Below are 20,122 nucleotides of genomic sequence, written 5' to 3'. Positions count from 1 at the left end.
GTGTATAAATATCACACCACACTCGATGTATTGGTAGAATTTATATCTAGATGTTTATCAATATATTTGATATTTATTAGATATCACACGGCTGGATAAAAATTTGTGAGTAAAAAGGAACAAACATGATAGGAAAAATTGTAAAAAATTGGGATACAAAATTTGGGAATATGGCAGATGTATTTGAATTGTTCCGTTGATTGGTAGCGTTTGATTCTAAATGACTTCCTCATAATGGATAATTATTCTCAAATAATCATTATGTATTGAATAATTTGTCATAGTTTCTTTTTATGATGTTTTTGAATTATCTGAAACAAGTATAATTGATTGTTTTTACCCTAAAGTACAATGTTAAACGAAAACAACTAGAAATATGAATGTATTACAACATTTCTAAATATACGAACATATTTTTCCCTATCGTTTATTTCTAGCATATGCAGCGTTGGTAATTCCTGTCATATGTGTAGTCGTTATGTCTATGATATTGTTAGGTGTCAGAAAGCATAACTGCCAAAGTGAAAAAGGGAAGATTAGTAGGTAATTATTGTTGATGATTCAATTTAAAACACAGCAACAGGTACCAATTGGAATGTAGAAGTAAAAGCAAACAAGATTGCAGTACAAAGAAAATGATTTCAACAAATGGATTGACATGATATGAATGCGACGCAATGCTAGTGTGCCGTAAGTCAAACCCGTATCGGCATTTAAATGTATACGAAGATTTTGTATTTTAATACCGAACGCCCCGAAAAATCGTGTTTTGAGACACACATAGATGATGTGCTGCTACATCGGTATCCAAGTCATCGTCAAAATAAAAAAAATAAAATTAAAATATACAACATCAAACAACATCAATTTCAAGCTCCTAATTTGAGACTACAACCTATATAATTTGGCAGGGTCAAATAACAGAAACATGGATTAAAAAACTATATCAACATTTAACTTAAATTTAAACTACCTTAAAAAGAAAACAACTAAGGAGCACTTTACCAAAAATACAGCATGAAAACACTCCTTTCTCATTTAAAGATATGTTATCTATCGGCTAGATATTGACACAGCCTTCTGTTGTAAATGCAAGCCAACTTTATTTGTTTGCTACGTTATCACTGTTCTCCATCGAACAAACCTAAAACCAGGACAAGAATTAGAAATATTGAAAAGACAAGAAAGATTAGTTCAGAGTATGAAAGTCAATCTTATCTCATTTTTTGCTCTGTTAAATTTGATCGTTGCGCTGTAAGATCTGAATGGTCATGGTTATTATTGATCCTTTTGTAATTGCTGCCTCATTTTGTAAGTATTTCAGGATATTTTTATAACATTAGAAGGGAAGAAAAAGATTATTACACTAATTACTCAAAAACTATGTGAAAATGCCATGACAAAAAACCAAACCGACCAAAGGACAACTTCAATGTACAAAACAGAACATAGAAAACAAATAAGAAGGAGCAACACAAATAGAAAAATAATAACATGTTGTATTATTACTAATAAGACAACGCTCTCCAACTAACAAAAATGACAAAGGAGTTAACCACAATTGGTCACCGGATTGCCTTTAACAATGAGTTAAACCAATACCACAGTCAGCTATTAAAGGCCTCCAAAATGACAAATGTAAAACTATGAAAAAACGTAAACCTATAAAACTACAAAGAAACTAACGGCCTGATGTACAATGTACGTGTATGCACAAAATAATAAACGAAAAACAAATATGATATACAGCAACATACGACAACCACTGAAATAAGGGCTCCCGACTTGAGAGAGTCACATACATAATGTCACGTGGCTAAACATTTGAGAGGTCGTCAACCTCTTCTCCTAACTGGGGATAGTGTTGTCACAGTTAGATAAGAACAAAATATAAAAATCATTTTAAAAGGGCTTAATTTAACATATAGATACAAATAAATAAATAAAAAAAAAGCACAGAGTGGACGTGGATAGGTCAAAGTGCATCCCCAATACAAAAAAACCTTCTAAATACAGATATGAGAGTACTCATCATAAACAGTCGGACAAAATCATGACCTTGAGCAATGCAAAGATACAAGCATCGACATATTGTAGAGGCATGAATATGGACATGAATATAAAAACATAAAAAAAAAAAAAAAATTTAGTTTGATTTTAATCATCTAATAACAATACCATTACTAACACCAATAAAATGATATTCAAACATGTAATTACATTGTTGAAATGTTAACTTCTTCATCGGTAAAAAGAATGATTTTACTTTTTTTTGTGATGTTGTACCCTTTAAAAGAAGTAATCAAACATATTGATCATGTCTGATTCTGAAAACTACTTGTCTTATATTGAAGTAAACTGTTTTTGTTTTTATTGATAACAATGTTGTTAATTATGTATTTGCTCAAAAACTATGCTTAACTCTCGCATACTACATTCAAATATCTTTTCAGATTGAACGAGACATCTGTCATATATTCCGAAGTTAACGAACACACAAAGCTGAAATATAGATTGAAAAACAATCAAGCAAGTTCATCAAATACGGAGCATGCAGATGTAGAACATGACATAATGGTAGATGCTGAAGATCCAAGATTTAAATACAATATGATCACAGGGAAACTAGAAGTATATTCAAACGATTAATTGTGTTTTGTATATATTTTTGTTACCTGGGATTTCGTTACAAATACTATATATGGCTTTCCAAATTCAAATCAAATCATTAACAAAATTAATTACATAAATTAAGTTTGTCATTATTATCCATTGTTTGTCTGTCTTCACATCTTTTGTAGAACTTGATATCTTTAACACAGGCATTTATAGAACTGTAAAACCGCCTTCAACTGTCTATAAGTTATACAAAAAAATTATAAAAACCTTTCTGAGAAAGCTTAAAGTTGAATAGCGGAATATACCATTGCTTTTTTACCGAGCCTTCGACTTTAGTCGAAAAAGCGAGACTAAGCGATCCTACATTCCGTCGTCGTCGGCGTCGTCGTCGGCGGCGTCCACAAATATTCACTCTGTGGTTAAAGTTTTTGAAATTTTAATAACTTTCTTAAACTATACTGAATTTCTACCAAACTTGGACAGAAGCTTGTTTATAATCATTAAAAAGTATCCAGAAGTAAATTTTGTAAAAATAAAATTCCATTTTTTCCGTATTTTACTTATAAATGGACTTAGTTTTTCTGCGAGGAAACATTACATTCACTCTGTGGTTAAAGTTTTTAAAATTCTAATAACTTTCATAAACTATCCTTGATTTGTACGAAACTTGGACAGAAGCTCGTTTATGATCATAAGATAGTATCAAGAAGAAAATTTTGTAAAAATAAATTTCCACTTTTCCGTATTTTACTTATAAATGGACTTAGTTTTTTTGCCAGAAACAAAACATTCACTCTGTGGTTTAAGTTTTTAAAATTTTTATAATGTTCTTAAACTATCCTGGATTTCTACCAAACTTAGACAAAAGCTTGTTTCTGATCATAAGATATTATTCAAAAGTAAATTTTGTAAAAAAAATATTCACTTTTTCCGTATTTTACTTATAAATGGACTTATTTTTTCTTCCAGTTAACATTACATACAGTCTGCAGTTAAAGTTTATAAAACATTTATTAGATTCTTAAAATATCCTGGATTTTTTACCAAACTTGGAAGCTTCTTTCAATCAAAAGACAGTATAGAGAGGGAAATTTTTATTGATGTTTTCTTCATTTTTGTTGAGTCTGCGATTAACAGCAAAAGTAGGCGAGACACTGGGTTCCGTGGAATCCTTACGAATTTTTTATATACTAATGATAGGACTTATATGTTTGTATTTAATTTATATTTGTAATTAATTTTTAAAAAACTTATACAAGATTGAAAATAAAACTTCCTCGAACTCTACATGAAGACGGATACATAGCTGGATTATCAAGATGTTCGACTAAAATTTTCATTTAAATGCTGAAAATGAAAGAAGGTTTTCAACAATAGTGTGATGAGATATATTTAACCAGTGATGTAGCGTATTTACCTGACGATATTGGGATTTAGGTATCTAGACAGATCTTAAAATGTACTTGTGATTTGTTTACAAACAGGTATTGATAAAAATAAACAAACAATGTCGAAATGTTCAGGACTTAATTAAGTCTGTACTTGGGTAAGTTGATGCAAGCATACGATCTGTATTGCGTCTTACACTTTGAGAAGCAAATAATTTTTAACTGCTTTATTAAAATATTGTGTAAAACGTTAATTATGTCTCGAGCATTTTCCCGAGTAAGTTTTAAAACATTTCAAAGAAATATTGTTTACAGTCAGTGGGTTAGCTTTCATAAGCCTTCACTATCCTATAGATTAAACTCTTTTGGTTATATTTTCATGATTTAGAATCTTCATTGAAAGTTGAGCACGAATGCGCAATCAATTAAATTATATTGATGTGTCATTTGTTTGCAAGAGTGACAGTCCTTTGTATTATGTTCCGATTTGAAAAAGTAACTCTAAGTTATGCAAGTATTGCCTCCCCTGAACTGGTTCATTATTTTATAATTTAGTATAGGTTTCTGATTTAATTGTGAATAATTACAACATTTATCAATTCAATAGATTTCAGTTTTTGTTATTGGTGTATCAAACACTACTGGACGAAAAAACGTCTGTCCATACCAGTAACAGTCTTTCTAAGACTGATAATGTTTGTTAAAGTTGTAACAGTTGTTAAATTTCACTGCTGCAGTTTTTTTTGTAACTGTCCCAACTTTAAAAGTGTTTGTCTACAACATAAATCGACTGTAACAACGCAAGAAATTACTGTCACAGTTATTAAAGGACTGATACAACTATTTCAAAGTTGTAACAGTTGATTTACAACTGTCCCAACTCGAAAAACGTTGCAACAGTCATAAATAAACTGATTAAACGGCTAAAGGGTTGTCACAGTCGTAATAAAACTGATGCAACCATTTGAAAGTTGTAACAGTCATTTAATTACTGTACCAACACGGAAAACGTTGAAACAGTCATAAATAAACTGTTTAAACGCAGAAAAAGTTGTAACAGTTAAAATATGATAGCTACAACCATTGTAGATGCATAGCTAATTTATAAGCGTAGCAACTTCCAAACATTGATCTTCATGTACACTTAAAAGTCACAGATACAAAATGTCTAACAGTCAGGGATATAGGTTCAATTATTTGTAAAAAAATTTACTGTGTGAAATATAAGGTTGTGACAAAGAGAAACAACTATCACTACAATGTAATACATTAATTTTAGATAGATACTGATTTAAAAAAAAAAGTATTTTGAAATATTTGCCGCTGAACACATTTTTGTATTCCTCGGTTATTTAGTGAATGTGCTGAATTTATATATTTTTTTAACACTTCCTCGCCCTTATCTCTTCGAACCAATAAAATCGAAACCAGCACTAGATACCTGCAATTTCAATAGATAAAAGATAACTACTAACAGAAAAATCGAAAAACGTTACCCAATATATTTGTTACCAAATGTATCTTGAGTTTATAACTGAATTAAAAGTTGACAATTTTTATATAACCTTAATAACAATTTAATTATTTTTTTATTAAATTAGTTAGGTGTAAAATCATTCATGCATACACGGTTGTTTTCAATACCCGTAGTTTTACGAATCACATCACTTCATAATAACGCTGAATATACATGTATGATAAACTCTAAACCTAGCGAGGAACTCCTAATACACACACTTGTCAAACTTATCCCCATATAAAACTGCTTTATATTTTCTTGAGGGCTTATTTCACACATTAATTTTTGGGGGGCTACATTTGTTTCTTGTAAAATTATAAATATTGCCGTATAATCATTTTGATTTCTATACATATAAAAAAAATAAAAAAGACATTTAACACATCTTTTGCAGCTATGGAAAACAAATCTTAAATCTATCTGAATTTAATTTATTTTATTTTACCGTATTTTATTTTTGAATAGTTCAATAATAACTCGACTTTGTATTGTACATTGTACGGAATGGTCTATTTGAAGTTCAATTGTAATTGATACACATGATACTATACAGGTAAATAGCACGTCAGCATTCATGATTGAGGTAAAAAAATATTATCACTCGCGAGAAAAATTCATATTTTCACCGGATTTTTCGCAAAGAATTTACCATACATATGTTAATACTAGTAGATGGACGTACTGTTCAAGACCCTCAGCAAGACCCGACAAAATAACTAGCGCCAGTGAAAGTTCAAATGTTCAAAACATGAAAACTCGCATTGTTTAAGACAGGGAAATCAAATCTTAATTCTTTCATTTTTTTCACATCACTTTTTAGAACTTGATGTATTCTTTAGACTCCGGTCTTATTCAAGTCTAAAGACTGACATCGGATATTCTCTTATGTGGTTTCAGTTGATCAGATGTACTAACGTTTATCCAAAATATTTTCCCATTTCAATTGTTCAAATTCAAATTATTTAATCCCATAAATGCTTGTACAATAATGACATATTATTCAATCACTAAAGAAAACTAACAATGTTACTAGATAGATAGATAGATAATTATGTATAGACAATATTTTGGGTCCCTTTATATTTTTTTGTTCGGTGTGAGCCGAGGCTCCATGTTGAAGGCCAAGGAGCGGATCCAGCCATTTTAAAAAGGGGTTGTTACTAACCCAGGACAAAGGGGGGTTCCAATTACATGTACCCATTCAAATGCCTTAATTGATCGTCCAAAAAAAGGGGGTTCAAACCCCCAGAACAACCCCCCCCCCTGGATCCGTGCTGGAGGCCATACATTGACCTATAATGGTTTAGTGCGTTATACATGTATGACTTTGTAATGCTTATTGTGTTTATGGAAAACAATGGGAAAATATTGCTTAACATCTTGTATATTTAGAAGGCATTTATTCAAAAGCAGATAGAATTGATTTGCAGAAAAACATGAATAAGGGCAGAACTTGAAGATCAACTGTTATAGTACAAGTCTTTGATTAACCACAATATATTTGCATCACTGACGTATACGTATCAATATTGCTTTTGTATACATGATTTAAAAATCCAACTTGGGTTTCTCATCTGAACATGTTTACATCGTGTTACATTATCCAATATAGCTAGGCCTGTTATAAGTTTTTCATTATCACACTTATGGGGAACTGATTTTGCTCATTGTTGAAGGATGTACAGTTACTAACAATTACATCACTTCACTTGAAGTTCCTCCATCGTTCAATTTTCATCCATGGAGATCCCTGTCTTGGTTTACGGTTGATGGTTGTCTTATTGAAACTCATACCACATCTCCTTATTCTGGTTATCATTAAGTATACACGTTATACCAATGTCCCAGGTTAGGGGGAGGGTTGGGAACTCGCCAACATGTTTAACCCCGCCACATTATTTATGTATGTGCCTGTCCCAAGTCAGTAGCCTGTAATTCAGTGGTTGTCGTTTGTTTATGTGTTACATATTCATGATATTTGTTTTTCGTTCATTTTTTTACATAAATAAGGCCGTTAGTTTTCTCGTTTGAATTGTTTTACATTGTCTTATCAGGGCCTTTTATAGCCGACTATGTGGTATGGGCTTTGCTCATTGTTGAAGGCCATACGGTTACCTACAATTGTTAATGTTTGTGTCATTTTGGTCTTTTGTGGATAGTTGTCTCATTTGCAATCATACCACATCTTCTTTTTTATATGTTATACAAGACTAAAATACCTAGTATTATCAAATGATTTATAACAATTGTTAATAGTTGTCAGACTTTTGTTATCAAAAAGCAGCTACATGTGTATAATCAAGATGTAGACATGATCACTGGTGTCAGATGTAAACAAGATTGACTGTGCAAATGCTGAAATGTCTTCTCTGCTTTGCCGACATGTATGAAGGTTTTACTACATGTACAAGTATCACACAAACTTTCAATTTTCCTTAACCTTTGAAAATGAAGTTGCAGTCAAATTAACCATGCCAGACAGATGATGTACACCCTACAAACTGACATTCCATACCCATGATACCCAAAATTTAGTGATTTATACCATGTATACTGTCTGTGAAATAGACTTAACATTCTTAACATCCAAACCATGAAAACTAACTTATGAATATCCAATAATATGCCAAAAATCATGAAAATAGTGATCCTATACATGTCATGCATGTACATGTAGTTTATACTGTAGCATCTGAGAAAAATTTGGAAATAGATCAAACCACAAAAACTAAGCATTGTTCAATGAACCATGACATTTCCATTGGGGTCAAAGTCTGATGTACATTTTGTAAGTCTTGCAATTAGACATATTCACCTTACACTCATTTCATAAACCAAATATAGTTGACCTACTTTTCCTACTGCTTGTAGTATTTTTAAACATGTGTGAGAAACAAACTTGACAAATTACATGTAACTGAAGTACAAACATGTAAGGCTGAGAAAAAAAAGATCGATGTTTCCGGTAACACGACCGACCCTGTTTTTTAGCCCCGACCCTAACTTTTTTTATTGGATCTTCAAAAAAAAAAAAAAAAATTGTATCAACCGACCCCGTTTTTGACACAGGCTTCTGATAGATGACATAATATTTTTTCTCTCTTGCTTCTACTTGCATAGAAAGCCAGTTAAAACATTTTATTAATGTCAAAAGGTATTCCAAATAGGTTAAAATCCAAGAAATTTGCACAGCAGGTGCTTCAAAAACATTGCAAATGGCACACTTCCGGTTTTTGAAACTAATTACGGATCCGGACTTGGAAAAACCATGATAATTTTCCGGATTTCATTTACGATGTCAAAAAAAAATAAATAAAAAAAAAAAAAGAATTCCGACCTACCGACCCTATTTTTCAAAATGATGTTACCGGAAACACAATCTTTTTTTTCTAGGCCTAACCTTAATCACTGATCCATGAAATGAAGTCAGGATCAGGCCAACCCTGCCTGACAGACACTGAGACATGTACACCTTTCAAGATACCATAACAATTAATCCAGTAACTCAATTAATATACATATGTTATACATTTAAGACTTCCGAGTGTACAAATGGTGTATTTCACTGTGACTGTTCAAACAGTAATATTTTTTTGTAAACAGTTACATGTACATGTAGTGTACCATGAAAACTAGGTGAAGTGCAATGGACAAATCAATAACAGAAACTTCATAACATAAGGAAGTATCCAGGCATTTCAGCTTCTAAAATGTATCTGGTGAAGCTTAAATACAAAACGGTACACTGTAGCCACTGCCAGATTGTAATACATATTTCTTGGCTTGCATGCACGTACTTCAACTTTTGTTGCAGGAGGGATAATAAAATTATACTTTAATGTACCTGCATGGTTTATTTGTTTCAAAAACCATGAATACTTGGCCACTAACATGACTAATCATGCTAATTAATATTTTCATTTAATTCTAATTCAGACTTTAATAATTTAAGTACAGCAAGCAGTCATTTGACTCTAAACAATTGACACGGACTGCACGAGACCCTTATAGTTGGTTAAGATCTTTTTACACACCCTGGACATGCTGGCGGTAGTTAACAATTGCAATGCCAACATAAACTTCAGATGTGATATATACATGTACTGTTTTGTAAATTTCACTGAAACTAGAAATTCACATTATCCATATTGTTATTATATTAAAATGACTGATTATCCAATAATTAAAAGTATTCATGAATTCAGATATGATGCACTATTATTAGTAGTATTCACTGTAACTATGAATTTTCATTATTCCAAATTGCTATTTCAAATGAATAATTATCCTGGGTATTCATGGAATTCAGAAATAATGTACATGTATGATTGCACTATTAATATTCACTGCAACTACGAAATTTTGTTATTCCAAATTCACAATTGATCATGATAATCCAAGGTAATTAGTCCTCCAGTAATGTGGTCCTCCTTTAATACAATTTGTAATTTTCCTATTTGTACAAGGCACAATTTTCTTCTTGTCCAATTTAATCAGAACATCACATTATCATCATGGAATAATGCTGCACGCCATATTCATAATTTCCAAAAACAATAGATAACTAGCATTAAATAATGAATTATTCCATTGTTTCACAATTTGCAGCTATACAGCAACTCAGTGACATCTATATTTTCTATGCATCAAAGTGCACATGTACTAGCAGGTGTCATATTCTAAGTGGGAATCATGGTCAAACCAATACATATTCAGTATGATTCTACAAAATAAAATATACATTTAGACTCAAGTACAGCATGTACAGTAAATGTTTAACTAATAATAAATATATAATACTACATGTATACATTGTGCAATAATCATGATAATAAGAAAGTTAATTACAATAACTGTATTTACCTAGATAAAACAACTTCTCATTTGATTGACCAAAACATTCTAGCACTAATACAATTCTATTTTCAAGTCCCTTTTAACAAGAAAAATAAATCTTTTAAGGGGGTCTAAATTCTATTTTAAGTGTTGTCTTTTTTCCTGCATTAATGATTTGTTAAGTGTGATTGTGTACTTTCATTGAAGGGTTATTGTCTCATTGAGGCTCACACCATACTTTATTTCATCAATTCTTTAAAGTCCGACATCATGGACATAGTTATTCCTCTCTAAAACACAACAGGTTATTTCTTTTGTTCATTTTAATTATGTTTATCATTTAATATGAAATATATTGATACTACAAACATGACAAAGAAAAGTTTAAGGAACGAAAAAATTAAATAAATAAATGCCCTGTTACTATATACATGTAGATGATGTTGACTTTACCTTTGTCCAGTGCATATAATGAATAAACCTTTGTGATATAAAAATATTGTTCCAAGACTTAACCATCCCAGTTAATGTTTTAAATCCTTGAGTTTAATAATTTTTAAATCTTTTGTGTTACCCTGAATACTTTTTACTTATTCATTTGTTATAACAGCTTGCATTAAATAATGCTTTGCAGCTCACTTTTTTTATTTAATTTAGTTATTTACCCAATTTTATTTTAATAAATCAATATTCAGATTACTTTTAAAATTTGCATTTTAATATCCAAAATAATATATATCATGTATATCCTGCTGTTTCATATTTTTCTTAAATTATAATTTGTTTTGAAAAAGTTATCAAAATTTTGAAGAGGACAATTTTAATCATGATAATTTGTGAACATTATAATAAAATCATATCATTATACCAATGACATTAAATATCATCCCCCAGGGCAATAAACTATTGTGTCTTAATTTGTATATTAGCTACATCATGTATATAAGAATTTCTGATTATTACCTATCGCATAGCCAGTGTTAACATCCTGATTATTACCTATTTTAATGTCACATTTGCATGGTCATATTCAGTAAATACAAATATTTTAATTGTTAATTTTGAATTTGAATTAAAAAAAATTGTTTTAGACTAAATTAGTAGATACAACACATACAATGCAGTTAAATTTTATGAACTTACTGGATAATACTATATCTATAAAAAATATTTTGAGCTTTATAAAATACTTTAAAAAAGTTTATACCATGTTAACATAAAACAATATGCATACAGATAGATTTTTTGTGATGTTTTCCTGACATATTGAATGTAAACATAACATAATTATCATGATTATGTAAATAAACAGCTGCACCATGAGCACATGATACGCCCGACGTCTTGTATGGAAGTTTTATGCAATAATCATCAATAGTTTCTGATAAAGTTTTAAGCAATAACCATTTATTGTTTTTTGAGACATGGCGGGACATGTGAAACCCCCCCCCCCCCCCCACCCTGTTTTTTTTTTTACAAATATCACTAAAATAAAATTTTGAATCAAACCAAAAAGTATACAGATTAATATAAAAAAGAAGTGTGTACAGTTTCAAGCAATAATCATAAATTGTTTTTGAGATACGGCGCGACATGTAAAAAAAACCCTCCCCTTTTTTACAAAATACTCAATAACTCAATAATGAAATTTTTAGTCATCACCAAAAAGTATACAGATCTTTAGATTAATATAACAAAGGAGTGTGTAAAGTTTTAAGCAATAATCATAAATCGTTTTTGAGATACTGCACGACATGTAAAAACCCCCTCCCCCTTTTTTACAAAATACTCAATAACTCAAAAATGAAATTTTGAATCATCACCAAAAAGTATACAGATCTTTAGATTAATATAACAAAGAAGTGTGTAAAGTTTTAAGCAATAATCATACATCGTTTTTGAGATACGGCGCGACATGTAAAAAACCCTTCCCCCTTTTTTACAAAATACTCAATAACTCAAAAATGAAATTTTGAATCATCACCAAAAAGTATACAGATATTAAGATTAATATAACTAAGAAGTGTGTAAAGTTTTAAGCAATAATCAAGAATCGCTTTTGAGATTCGGTGCGACATGTGAAAAAAAAACACCCCTGTTTTAGTTACTAAGTGCCGTAACTCAAAAAGTTTAAATCTTATTTTCACCAAAAAGTATACAGCTCATTTGACCATCATAAAAAACAACTATATTAAGTTTCATGAAATTTAGATAAGTCGTTCTCAAGTTACGGTGCGACATGTTTACGCCGGACAGACGGACTGACAGACAGACAGACGGACGAACAGACAGACGGACATACAGACAGACGGATGGACACCGGACATTTGTATACCATAATATGTCCCGTCAAAATTTTGACGGGCGTATAAAAATGCAAAAAATCTGCAGTCGTATGTGAATGCACATGATCAAAGGAGATATGGGATATATATCAATGATGCATCCACCCAACAGTTAGGCAACAATAAAGTAACAAAAACACAATTGAATGCGTGTCGAAAAATATATATGACTTATGATTAGAAGGTCGTTAATCATTGCAGAATAAATATAATGACCATTGAATGTTACTACTTGTAAGTTAGATAACATGTATGGCACAAATGAATTTTGAAAAACAATGCTAACTGCAGGGCACAATTTATATAACAATTTCACATGAAAATATATAGTTTGGGTTCAAAGTATTAACAAATTATAGTGATTTAATATAAATTCTATGTTAAATCTAAAAAGAATAAATTTATGATGCTAGCTTTGCTCTTTTAATATGAGTTTTTTAAACAATGTAGTACTTGATAAAACAATTACTAATCATGCTAATTGAATTAGCACAATTTGTTTAATCAACTGTGTTTAAATGGCAACTGTTTATGACTCTGTGCCTTGTTTCAGGAACATTAATTTAATAATATTGTTTTATTTTGATGATTAATGCTATTTTAAAATCATGACGTGACGTCACAATGCATTCTTAATAGAACAAAAACTATCAGCTGATAAACATGATAAAGCAAAACCAGGGAAATACTAGTAATCCAGCATAAGCATGATAAGAAACACATTTATATGGATACGTACATGTAAAGATCGGTTGGTTGTTGGTTATAAAATGTCGGTGACAAGTATTTCATGCAAATTTATGACCCGAGTTAGCAATACATTAACATACAATATGTACACTACAGAACTTTTCATAAGGGACAGGGCCCTTGACTGCCCTTAGGGGCACGGATCGAGTCATGCTTGAGTGATTCCCTATATAATCGACCAAATTAGTCCCACAAAAAAGGGGAAAATATAGAGTAACCTTTTATGTATTCCACTCATGGTGATGTATGCAAAATAATTAAGGGAATAAATGACATACACATGATAATAGGGAGAGGGGAACGGTGTCCTTTATGACTTTCAATGATTTATTATGATGCACAACTTTAACATTGAAGCTCAAAGGTGGCTCAAAACTTATATTTTCCCTGGAACATGCAACTATGCACGAGTGTGGTAATATAGAACGTCGATTCATAGCTATATAGCCTATCAGAGTATCTCAATATAGATTCTGTAGGATCAGTGGCGGATCCAGCCATTCTAAAAAGGGGGGTCTCTGTATCTGTATGGGTACGTCGTAGTTACCAATTCTGGCTTTTATACAACGGGAGTGAATCGGGTCCAACCCAGAACGAAACAGGGGGGGGGGGGGGTACAACTATATGTTCCCATTTAAATGCATTGAGCGGCCAAAACAAAGGAGGTTCACAGCGTATTCATTAAGAACCGATTGCCGATTGAAATAGTCGTTTATAATCAAATCTCCATCGGTTGTTTTTCTGATGTCAAAAAAATATAAATCGTACTTTTAGTTTTAGATCGTCGGTCACTATCTAGCATAATCAAGATAGATATATAACGGCATTTCTGATTGGTTAATAAAATTAGATTTCCGGTAAAATAGATGCTGGATGTTGAGTTCGCTGCAAAGTACTATCAGATTTTGTACTGAAACCAGGAAAAGTATGCATTAATAGTAATAACGAGATTTTGTAACCAGTCATTAAAAAAAAAGTGAAGCAGAGTCAGAAAAATGAAAAGGATTTCGAATTTTTTTCAAACTACAACGAAGCGAAAAAAAGGTGTGTTCTATGACATTTGCATTCAAATTATAATTGAGACACCCTCCTTGGTAATGTTCATGCAGTGCATGATCGTCGCCCTACCAAGAAATGAAAAAAAGAGCAATGTCCTGTCAGGCTGTCTCGTAAAAGCAGACATCACATTATTTTCATTATGTGATTTTCATTTTCTTGTTTTTAAGTCAGTGATAGAGCCTCTTAAAAGTAGACTCTTTATCTGTTTATTTTTACCATAAATCTTATGTATACCTGTCCCATGGCCTTTCTTTAAGTTTTGAAATAAAAGAAAAAAGTTGTGTTAGTTGTCTGCATGTCATTGTGTAGCCTCATATATCATAAATACTAGGAGCACTACCTGATACCAAGAGATATACGGTGTAAAGGAGGATATACTATTAGCACACACAATAGGTCTTACTTAACATCCCCAATCATACATGACACAATGAAAGCTATTAAAAAAATGAAAAAGAAAACACACACACTCATGCTCTGACAGTAATAATAATAAAAAATGAATGTCTTGCATTTTGCATTCAAGGATGTACTTTGGCCAGGTTCTGGAATTTCTTTCAGATGTTTGATCTCTGTTTTTTTCTCCCTATGATACAGGGTTAAATATTTTGACCCATGACCATGATGACCCCATGTTTCCTTTCTTAATTAAAACACTTCAATTAATAACTCACAAAAAAATATTTTAATACCAAGATTTTAAATTCTAGATTATTGTAATTTCAAAAGTGCATCCTTTTTGCCGTTAAACAGTCCATTGAATTCATCATTTGATTTATTGAGATAAGTATTTGAAATTATTAATACTGAAAATTGTTTTCTATGGGTTAGAACTATTTGAATAATTGCATGTCTACAGTTAAATTAAAAATATTTTCAACTAATAAAATCAAATTTAAATCTTTTCCTGAATGTTCACCATGTCTTACAGAGTCATGCCTTCATCATTTTCCTTAAAAATTTGTAAACAACTTCAATAACTTGTTAGCTGAAAGTCTTGATGATATTATTCATGTTATTTGATCAACATTATATGAAAATATGACCATCTTGCTGCTCATTTACCTTATCATCATTAAAAAAAATGGTGTTTGCAAAGAACAAAATTAGAGTTCAGGAGCCACCCAGAGTGCAGGATTTTGCACCATTTTAAAAAAGACCCCTCGCCGTGAAGGGAAACGAGCAAGCTCGTCGCACCGAACGGCTACGCCGTCCGCCGGTGTTGCCTGCTACTTTTATGATTTAGCCTCCTACTTTAAATCTTATTGACAACCCTGTCAGGTTCGAACCCTTGGAACCCCCCCTTTGGATCCGCCAATGAGAACACATTGTAAGGTCTGTAAGCCGACAAATGTGCACATTTTCCCTTCAAAATTATGAATCCATGATTATTCGATAGACATGCTTTAAAAATATTGATAATTTCTACTCACCGATTGTATTTTCCAGCTCAGATTATTGAACATGTGGTCTAACATCTGTAGTTACCTGTGTAAAAATATAGTTTGCCGACCTGAGGTCCAGGTTTTTTTTTTTTGCCGACAAAAAATTAAAGAGGATAAATCGTTTACGGTGAAGAATTGTTTTCCGTTTTTAATGAAACTTGACAGATTTTACTAATTATTTTTTTAATCATCGGAAATGTCCCTCTTGGTGTAATTCGAATTAAAACTGTTTTATTATGCTGTACAATATTGGTAACTTAGTCATAATCTTTAAATTTATTTCAGGTACACCCTTGTACATTTTTCTATTGCACAGAATTTATCAAATATGAATTTGAATGAATCCATTATCATCTTCTCATTATTCTGCAATATTATTAAAACTCTATTTTAAACGAAAGCTTCTGGTTTTTAAAACCAGTTATGAACGAAAATGTTATAAAACAGATATTATAAAATAAAAAGTAAGGATATCAAAAGGATTATTTAAAGTCAAACGCACATGCATTGACTGTCAAAAATGAACGGACAATGTTACGGCAATAAATGGAAAACGACAAAAGACAAACAACGATCGAAAATAAATGAATAAACAGCAAAACAAGTTTTCAATCGCACAATAGACGATAATAGTATAAGTAATGGACTATTTCACATAAAAATCAAATCTTGAGAGCCAGGTGAGACGTGATTTTTTTTTTACACTGATGGACTACCGTTACGCTAAAATATTTGTATTAAAACATTTACCGACTGTATAAACCTATGAAGTGTTTGTTTTAAACATTTAACGACTGTCTCAACCTTTTATAAGTTGTAATAAACATTTAATGACTGTGCCAACCTTTAGAAAGTTGTAACAAACATTTAGCGGCTGTCCCAACTCTAAAAACGTTGTGACAAACATTTTTTGACTGCATCAACGTCTAAAAAGTTGACACAAACAAATTTTAACTGTCCAAACTATTAAAAGGTTGGAAGGGACATTATGCAACTGCCACAACTATTAGAAAGACTGTAATAAATAGATTTTGACTGTGACAACACCGTAAACCACTGCAACAGTTCTGAAATGACTGATGGTAGCATTTTTTGACTTTCACAACCCGTAGAAAAGTTGGGACAGACATAAATGAACTGTTGCAACGAAATATGACAAATTTGACAGTCATTACTTGTCTTTTACAGACTAAGACAGTCGTATAACGACTGTTACTGGTATGGACAGTTGCTTTTTCGTCCAGTAGTGAAAGACATTGATGTATGAATATAATGTCATAATTTTGAAACGTTTAAAATGATACATGCCAATGTATATATAAAGAACCCTTTATCCTTTTTAAATACTATTCAGTTACTGACAATAATTTACATCACTGACATGCAAGACTTCCTCACAAAAAGAATAAAAATAAAAAACTTTCTCATAAAACTGTGTGTAAAGCGAGACATTATACTGAAAAATACTTGGTGAGTGCAATGCATCAGACAGAACAGAATGCTGTCTAAATATAATATGAGATTAAACATTCAGGTGATCAAAACACGTGTTATAGACAGATGTAGTCATTTATATGTCATGGATACATTATTAAATAAATTGTGTCCACATCATCTAACCTGCAACAACATTTATCCTACTACTTGTTAAAGCATTTGTTGCTTTATTATGGTGTATTGCGTATTGCCAGAAGTTCTGAAAACTTATTTAACCTGTATACTCGATCCCTTAAGACAATTATATGAAAGATGTGTAACACCATTAACACAAACACAAAAACAGAGCACCATAGCCACCACTTTATTCAAACTTATGCCAAATGCTTTAGTGAAGAATTATATTGGAACATACATAAAACATTTTTTACTTTTTTGAAAAAGACTATAAATGAAAACCGAATTATTTATCTCCCCTTAATGATATAATGATTGGGAAATTAATCAGAGTTATGTAACACTAATCACAGAGAGGGACTAGCAAGCAATTTTTAATTGTAGATTATTTAACGTTAACACAATTTTCCAGTATAAACGAATGTTACTTTATTTAAATATACGGACTTTGTTAGCTAAATCTGCAAATTTTAGTAGATATTATGAATTTTTATTACAATAGATTAAGATACTAAGTGATGTTAAACAGTTAAGGATTATCAATAAATCAAAAGATAGACTGCTAAAACTTAGATTTCAATCTCGGCAATGTTACATCATTGCAATACGTTCGATTATTCTTCGCTTAACACATGTAACACAACTATTCCCCATGCTCAATTGAAGGATTGACTCCACCATCTCATTGAACAAAGCTTGAAAAAATGGAAATCCTTTATATATTTGTTTTTGATTTGTTTATGATAATTCTTATTTTGTTACGAACCACACTGATGCAGGCAGAAACTAAACTCAAGACTATATTATAACATGCTTGACTTTTGAATGGACAATATATTTGTTGAGTTTGGTTGATTGATATTTCAACAGACAGTCGGTATTTTAATGGGTGCTAATTATGAACCACTTATGGTCAATTTTTGTTGTTGTAATCGTTTGAAGCAGAAATCATGATAATTCAGAACCTTCTTAAAGACAAAAAGAAAATGCAACATCAGATATATTGATGATGTCTTATCACCAAATACCTATATTCAAATCAGCATTACATCTCATCTTTTCCAGTGAACTTGAAATTATTAATACTACTGATACAAGAAAAGCTGATTCATACCTTGACCTTTTCCTAATTATTGACAAAGATGGATGGCTACGCAATAAAATATATGACAAACGGAATGATTTGAACTTCCTGATTATCAATTTCCCATTTCTAAGCAGTTATATACCCTCTGCTCCTTTGTATGGTATTACCATATTCTATGAAAGTACTTTTGTTCGTGGGGAACCAATTTTCGTGGTTTTCATGGATGACTTTATCCACGAATTTAAGTGTCCAAAGAAATAAAACAGCCGTTGTCAAAATCAAGACATAGAAATATCCCCATGTAAGTTTGACTTCTGAAATGATCTAGAGAACATATTGAACATCGCCAAATTATAGTTGTCACAGGGCAAATGCACTATGAACTACAACTGCAGGCAGGATTAGATCCATTTAATCTTTAAAACCGTAACTGTACAATTTTTGATCTTTTAAATCGAAGAAAACAATATTCTGATCGATGAAAGACAGATTTCCGGTATTGATATGCTATGATAAAGTGTTAATTTTATATCCTCATAATTCTCGTACAAACAGAAAATATTAATTTCATGCTGGGCTGGCTTCTGACAAAAAACATTTTACAATTCAAGAAACGTTTATGTAATTGTTTTCTTTAGCTGACATGTTTATGACCTAATCAACACCTTTAATGATCTTTAATCTGTTGATCACTCTATCCCGGGTTAATTAGTGTGGTCACAACAATTTAGACAAGTCAATGCTTACCTTGCCTTTCCTTCAATCCAGACAATATGTACCTTTCGTTTCTAATGGCTTTATTTTTTCAAATTTTTGTTTCATAGATAACTTACACCACGAATTTAAAAACCCACCTACATGTAAATGTTGCTCAAACCATGAAAATTGATACCCACGAATTAAAGTACTTTCCCAGTATCATATTATTGCCATATATGCTGGAAGTTTTGCTAGCCATATCACCAGGATTTACCCACATTTTTTTCTTAAAATGTCCTGTTCCAAGTCAGGAATATGCCAGTTATTATCAAAAAGTCCTTTCTATGTATTATGACGTTTGTTTTTGTTGTAGTTAAGTGTTTCTGTTGTTCTGTTTTGATGTTCTTTTATTGCTTTGAATATTGTCATCTGTGACTTTGTCGCCAGCGCTAAAAGTACTGTAATATTTTTGATACCTTTGAGCATAATCAGTAAAATATGTTAAGAATATAAACAGCCGTTTAAATTAATGAAATTAGTTTTTTTACGGAACACGTAATAAAAAAGTTAGGTATAAAAAAACTATTTTGCCATTAATTGTTTTCTGCTCTTTGGTTCAGTTAACGTTTTTGTCTCTCTGAATCATTTCCCCTTTCCATTCTCAATTTTATTGACACAGCAGTCAACAAATGGGTCATAATTTTAAGTCACTGATCGCATTTATGACACATGGGGAGTGAATTGTGTTAGCCAGTGATTTA

General features: G+C 31.3%; 1 long non-coding RNA gene across 1 annotated transcript; it reads right to left on the bottom strand.

Annotated features, from left to right (window-relative positions):
* Positions 1–9,430: 9,430 nt before the first annotated feature.
* Positions 9,431–16,820, bottom strand: LOC143074843 (uncharacterized). The gene is made up of 2 exons (XR_012978116.1): positions 15,950–16,820; positions 9,431–10,249 (listed from the first exon to the last, which is right to left on the bottom strand). It is a non-coding gene; the product is annotated as an uncharacterized LOC143074843 (long non-coding RNA).
* Positions 16,821–20,122: the final 3,302 nt, after the last annotated feature.

This window comes from Mytilus galloprovincialis, chromosome 5 (assembly GCF_965363235.1).
Source record: "Mytilus galloprovincialis chromosome 5, xbMytGall1.hap1.1, whole genome shotgun sequence".
Classification (NCBI taxonomy): Eukaryota; Metazoa; Mollusca; class Bivalvia; order Mytilida; family Mytilidae; genus Mytilus; species Mytilus galloprovincialis.
Note: the sequence above shows the minus strand (reverse complement) of the source record. Positions and strands in the feature narration are given on the sequence as shown.